The sequence below is a fragment of the Amblyomma maculatum genome, unplaced genomic scaffold (assembly GCF_055883805.1).
Source record: "Amblyomma maculatum isolate TAMU_Amacu unplaced genomic scaffold, ASM5588380v1 scaffold_22, whole genome shotgun sequence".
Classification (NCBI taxonomy): domain Eukaryota; kingdom Metazoa; phylum Arthropoda; class Arachnida; order Ixodida; family Ixodidae; genus Amblyomma; species Amblyomma maculatum.
The window spans coordinates 1,331,888-1,339,220 of record NW_028146747.1 but is presented as its reverse complement, the minus strand read 5'-3'; the positions used below and the strand labels follow the sequence as shown (position 1 = coordinate 1,339,220).

General features: G+C 42.1%; 1 non-coding gene across 1 annotated transcript; it reads left to right on the top strand.

Moving 5' to 3' along the window:
• The first annotated feature begins 4,807 nt into the window (after window positions 1–4,807).
• On the top strand, window positions 4,808–4,880 carry TRNAT-CGU (transfer RNA threonine (anticodon CGU)). Its single transcript has one exon. It is a non-coding gene; the product is annotated as a tRNA-Thr (tRNA).
• The last annotated feature ends 2,453 nt before the right edge of the window (window positions 4,881–7,333 follow it).

The window sequence follows — 7,333 nt, the reverse complement described above, 5'->3', positions numbered from 1 at the left end:
TCTGGATGTTGGATAACCCCGTCGAAGACCATTACGGTTTCTACCTATATTTCTCATTTCGCTAGAAAAATGCAATAAATATTTGACTAAAATTTGTTAAGAAGAAGATTAGTTAAGAAGATTAGTCGGTAATTTCTGGCACCATCTTTCGGACCTTGTTTGAAATAGGCATTTTTTTAATCCCGTTTCCAACCGTTAAGAACATCACCAAATTGAAGTTATCTCGGATAGATAAAATGAGCGCAATTTGACATGCCATTGTTAAAAAAGGCATGGACATTTGGTCAGGGCTTGAACATATTGTTTTGTCGAGGCAATAAGAAGTAAATTCAGATTTTCATCTTGTCGTAAAGATATGGTATGACCTAGTAAGAACTGTTGACTACAAACATATTTGGCGTAAATATTTAAGGCGTAAATACATCGTCCCAATTGAAAACTGGTTCAAAATAGTCATTCAAGAGGCAGGTCATTTCGATGTTACTGACAATACCTTTGTTTATACGCTTTAATAACTAAATAACTGTTTACGACTTTGACAAAAACCTTCAAATTTTTCCCGTAGGCGCTTAAAAAAAATTAGCGTTTTAGGCATATCGAAGTCTATCGCTTGAGTCATATTTTCAGCACCAATGAAATGGATTTAATTAAAAGACATAGTGCTTCAGAAGGTTTTTGTCTTATTCGTTTTAATGAACACTTTTTGTGAATTATTTTTCGTGTTGCTCAAGGGTTTTCGCATATGTGGGAATAAGTATATGCAGTCCAAGACAGCGCTCATGCACTCATATGAATCATCAAGTACAGACATGGAACCCGGAGAAATACGCTGGGTAAAAAACATTAAAGCCATGCTCTAAATATTCCATTATTGCGACATCGTTTGCTTTTGAAAAGTCAATGATGAACAAGTTTCTCTGATGTGTGATGGATACATTAGTGATCATCATTTTGAGGTCAGGAATTTATCTAGGGCTTCACACCGGGTGTAGAAGGAATTTTCCCGACTGAAGCGTTCGGCTAGGTTTGCTTACATTTTGCATTAAATCGAGAGAGATGGCTATTCTAGGAGGACACGAGGCGCAGCTTGATCATTCTGATCTTTTCGATAGTTTACCTAGGAAATATTTGGTAGGTAAAAATCTTCCTTACACTTGCTGCAACCGAACTTCCAAGTTAAGAAATCATTTAAAGTAACACGTATTCCTCATTGGCGCTAAAATATTGCTTTGCTGACATAATGTGCGCCTGATTCGACCAGCCAGAGGCTATTTGAACGAACTAGCGTTTTGGTGGAAACAGGATGTTACCGCAGGCATTCACCTTACCGTGGTAACCGCCATGGGTCAAGCACCATAAGAACAAGACGACAGACACTGCCACGCAGATAGAGAATGAGTGAAGTGCTTACTTGGGTTCAATGAAAACTCCTGCTGGAGCGCATCTGCGTCACAGAATGCACTTACTTGCACCGGGATGACCCGGGCAACAACCCCTCTGCAACAAATGAGGTACGGGGTAAGGCAACCCGTTGAATAGGTGTTCTCGAGGACTTCTCTTCATTTGATAGATACACTTTCAGCATTGACTGGATAGGCGTACGTGACCTCTTGGACATCAATGGTCACACTGGGTGTGGAACATCGCATATTTTCGTGATAGCACTGAGAGAGTATCACTGATACGTCCACTCGTCTACACCGCACGCTGGCCTTCGGCCTCGCCAAAACAAACTCGTTTACCAGATTTCAGAACTCGACATCCCGAATGACGTCCTAGGGATGCCCGAGAAACATTCGGTTCCCGTCTGGGAAGAAGTCAGAGGCACAATCGTAAAATGGAAGGTTTTGTGGTTCAAGACTCGAGGCATATTTTCACAAGTTCCCCTAGGCTATTCGCGAATGCATATACCCCTGATCGTTTTCATTCCAGGTGCAACATATTGCATTCCCAATAGAAGCACACTACTATTACTTCGTATTGGCTACTACAGGGCTTTTAGGGAGCACCTTAGGTTTCTGGAGCTCAGTTTATAACAGTTCATTCCCCTATACATTGTTGTGACCTTTGTCACCGGCAACTGCATTCTGTCACGTCATGGATACCATCTATAAAGCATTGTAGCTTTGGGACAGGCAGGACAAAATTGCAGCAAAGTGTCAGAAGAGGGAACGGGTACATGATACTGGTAAAATTCGGCCGCAGGACTAAAATCACCTTGCTCTTGATATCATCAGAGTAATTAAGGCGGAGTGTTCTATATGGCGGCTTTCCTCATGCAAACTCTTTCCTTATTTTTGCAGGAAATTACGCATCCACGAAGATACTCTGCAGCCAAACATCCTACTCATTAATGACGGGCTTTGAAAACTGTCAGAACTATCCTCAGAGGCTTTTAAGCGAAGGAAAAAACACACTTGACAAATAACAGACCACTCCCTCTTATGTAGTGAACACAAGGTAAAGCCGAAGGTCTGAACGCTTTTCTGCGCCCGGCAAAAATACCCAGAAAAGTGGTTTAGCGGGCTGTTGGTACGTATTGTCTGACTAGCGAGCGAGGAAAACAGCACATACACTGTACGGAAAATGGGGCACGTGGACACGGCACTGAATTTCTAATACGTTGTCGCTGAACTTCTATTACAAGCTTAATCATTGAGTTGAATGACAGTATCCTTTCTCTCGCGGCAGAAAAAAATTGATAGAGAATTAGACGCTTGGTGTGTGCATCTTTTTTGCGCTTTTCGCTCGCAACATCCTCACAACCGAGAATTCATTCTTATTACAAACACAGAACTCGTACGAAATTGTTTAAAAGCACAACGCATACACAGAGAACAGCGGCACCTTGATTCATGCCTTTGTTCTGACAGGCGATTCCAGTGGGACTTTGGGGGGCGCCGCGGTCGTGAGTCAGAGGCACGTGTACATTGACTGGCGGGCTGCACAGCGATCGCGTTCTTTCGTTTTCGTCTCTATGTCATTCTTTTGTCGCCTTATTTTTTCCTCACTTCTTGCGTGTTCTTTCTATCCTGCATCCGATGTAGGGCGACGTCACGTCGTCGCCCGGGGGTCGAGAGTCGAGGGCCTCCGGGAGCCCGTCAGAAAGCGGGGGAGTGCTGGCTGTACAATTCTTCGCCAATGAATGCACTAACCTGCAGTGAATGCATTGCGTCTCCCATTTTGTTGAAACGGGAGTAGAAAGTACGCTCACGATAGCAGATTACTCACCAGAAACTACGGAGTTCTATTGTCCTCCAACATCCCCAGTAAAACGGCCGCAAAGCATTCATTCTTGGAGCATATTTCGAAGTTGTGCAAATAGATCGCGTCATGTTCCAATGTTAACGCACTGTTGCACCTACGTCGCAGGGGAGGACTTAACGCTAGCTCAGGGAGTGCGGCATTTTGGGAAGGGGGTGGCCGCATTTGTACCATGTATTTCGAGGACATTCTTCACTGAAAAACTGAGGTTCAGCGTGATTTTACGATCCGAAATCTCTCAAAAGGGACAAAGGGCGGATCTCCCCATATATCCGCTTCTGGTTGGTGTTGAGGCTGTAGAGGCTGTCTTGCCAGTTGACAACGGGATGACCGTCCGAGTGGACCACACAGACGTCCTGGGCAATGAATTCCATTTGCACACGACAACCATCCATCCATTTGAGATTCTTTCCTTCCACCAGTTTAATAAAAAGAAACATTGGCGAACATTTGCGCCTGCAATTTTGGTAAGAAGGAACGAATAATTTAGTGGCAATTGCCGCACAGTGTCATAAAGCTGACTGTTATGGATTGTATAGCAGGAAGACGGTGGAAAGGAGACAGGTGGTTTGCCAGCAAGGCACTGTTAACACGTGGGAAGACGATGTCTTTGAAATTATTCAATGGGAACATTTAAGTTATCTTGAGTTTTGGGACGAAATAAAAGTATTTGGTGTAACAGCACACGAGGACTAAAAAAGTAAAAAAGCCAAGAATGCCCAGTTCCGGTTTTTATAACTTCCTGAGATTTGCGCACTAATAATATTGTCGGAAGGTATCTACACAGAGCGGCGGACAATGCCAACAGACTTACTTAGTAATGATATTCGTCTCATAGGCGCAAACACACAAGAAAAAAGGAAGAAATACGTAAGACGAAACGCAGGTGTGACTCCCACAGCTTATTTATTGAAGGAAAGATCAGACTATCAGAGAGTCAGATTTGCGAACACACACACACACACACACACACACACACACACACACACACACACACACACACACACACACACACACACACACACACACACACACACACACACTATATATATATATATATATATATATATATATATATATATATATATATATATATATATATATATATAAGCAGATCAATCAAGGGGAGATGAGGGTGCTCGTTATAATACATAAAGGAAAGAAGCCACCAGTCGGCGAGGCCAAGGAAAGCGTTGGGGATGGTACTTTGTCTTTTTTTTAATGTTTACTTGGATAATCACAGAAATTAGTAATGTAATCTGTTAAGGGGAAAGATAATTAGACACAAAGTAGAAGAAAAAACAACGTGCCGATGGTGGGATCCGAACCCACGACCTCCGAATAACGAGTCCGGTGCTCTTCCAACTGAGCTAAATCGGCCGCTGTCCCCCCTGCTACTTTCTTGGGTATTTATGTTGTCTGTATACGGACCTTGAGAGTGTTCACCAGCGCCACCCTGGTGAACACTCTCGCGCTGGTGAACACTCTCAAGGTCCGTATACAGACAACATAAATACCCAAGAAAGTAGCAGGGGGGACAGCGGCCGATGTAGCTCAGTTGGAAGAGCACCGGACTCGTTATTCGGAGGTCGTGGGTTCGGATCCCACCATCGGCACGTTGTTTTTTCTTCTACTTTGTGTCTAATTATCTTTCCCCTTAACAGATTACATTACTAATTTCTGTGATTATCCAAGTAAACATTAAAAAAAAAAGACAAAGTACCATCCCCAACGCTTTCCTTGGCCTCGCCGACTGGTGGCTTCTTTCCTTTATATATATATATATATATATATATATATAAACTTATAGGAGGTGACACACGGTGGAAAAAACAACACTTTAATCCGACGTTTCGGCCGGGGTCCGGCCTTTGTCAAGGAATGTAGCGCACTGCGTTCCTACATTCCTTGACAAAGGCCGGACCCCGGCCGAAACGTCGGATTAAAGTGTTGTTTTTTCCACCGTGTGTCACCTCCTATAAGTTTATGCCCTACCGGACCCATTCGAGCTTCAACCCCCTCCTTATATATATATATATATATATATATATATATATATATATATATATATATATATATATATATATATATATATATATATATATATATATATATATATATATATATATATATATATATATTTTTTTTTTCATAGACTTGTGCACTTATCACCTTGCAAGATTGCAAGACATCTTGGAAGCCAGCACGCAAGAAGTTAGCAGACCAGGTGTGGAAAAAAATAAAATAAAAATTGCTCTGCGTTTTAAAGAGCTAGGGTTGCTGACACAATCTTGTCCCTCTTTTCAGCTGAGGAAAGGAAAGACGTCACTGTCTCTAGACTGGTCTTTTGTTTACTTCTTCCTACATTTCTCGAGCAACAGAAAGGCGTTGTACAATCGGCGTGAGCAATGCATTAATGTACTAGGCGCGCGAGCGCATTATTAGCCAGATCCTTTGCGTGTTTTCAGAATCGGACATTAATGCAGCGTCCGGTCTGGTCAGTGTACGACTGGCCGAATGACTAGGGTATCTCGTACACGACGTCGACACAGTCAACAAAACGTGTTTCATGCTTCTTCTTACAGCATCTCTTTCGGTTATCGAAAGTGATGCGACGGCTCCAAGCTTCTTTGGAGCATAAAAGACGATCAGAACGTTAAACCTATTAGCCATATCTTTCAACTTGGGGAAGGCGTTGGGCGTATACGGAATCATCTCAGACTCCATTCGGACAATTCGCCGCATACATGCGTGCGCCGGCCTCCTCCATTTTCTCCAGGATCGCTGTTGCCACAGCGATCGACCCAGGGAAGTTAGAAGAAAACAGGCTTCCATGATTGTGATAAAAACATTCTCCTTTTTCACGAACACGTGGTCTCCAGAGTGTAGATTCCAAGCAAAGTATTGCTAGTCTTTCCTTACTATTTTAGACTGGGCTGAGTCGGGCTGCAATGCTATTTCTGCGCACGAGGGGTATACGTCCAGCACGCGTGCCGTTTGCTGAATTTTATGCGCAAACATAAAAAAAAGCATTCCTTTCTCAGCAAGGTCAAAAGTAAAGATTCTAGCCTTTTGCCGCATTGTTTAGTAGTTTACACCACACCCTTGACGGCATCAGAATCAGAGTTTATTCAACGAGCAATGAATGAATACAAACATTTTCGTAAATACAGGAGGAGGTCCCAAAGCCAATGGCTGCACGGGGGACCTCCTGCTACAAGCATGCAAAACAAAAATGATTACATACAAACAACAGCGGGTGAAAACTTGAGTAGTCATGTAATATAAATGTAGAACACGAGGAAATGCAGGATGGCGTAACTATAAACGGAACATAATTTGAGAACGTGTTATATAAATGTAAAACAGAGGAGAACAATTGAATGTGTGATAAGTATTTCTTATGAATGAAAAAAATATTTAGAGCGATAGCAGAAATGTAGGAAAACTACACTTGAAAGCGTCAATGTTAGACGATTGCTTTGTACTAAATGGTAATGAATTCCACAAAAATGAGGCAGAGAAATTAGCTCTGAATTTACCATAAATAGTTCTAGGTTTTGGTAGTAAACAATTTGTACATTTTCAAAAGCAGCTGTGATTCTTCAAAGTAATTAGGTCGTCCATATAAAGAAGGAGTTTAAGGACCTATTTATTGTTAAAATTGATAAAACAATCGTCTAAAGAGCGTTCTATGTATTATGAAAATATATTGCATAACATCGGAACGATATTAAGTTGCATTTTCTGTTTGAGAGTCGTGACCACAGCTCGATTACTGACAGGGTTCTAGCGTATGAGCTAAAAATAAACCTCGGTGCCTTATTTTGTACTCGCTTCAATCCATCATGCTTTGTTGAGTGTATGGCTTCCAGGTATGAGTACCATACGTGAAAAGAGGGAACACAGTCGTTTTGTAAGCCCTCAGTTTTACATTCTGGGTAGCGCCATTAAGTTTTCGTCGCAATAACGAAAGCTAACGACCAGTTTTGTCGATGTGCACTGACCAGGAGAGTTCTTTTGTAAAATGTCATCATCATCATCATCAGAGTGACTCTACCCACTGCAG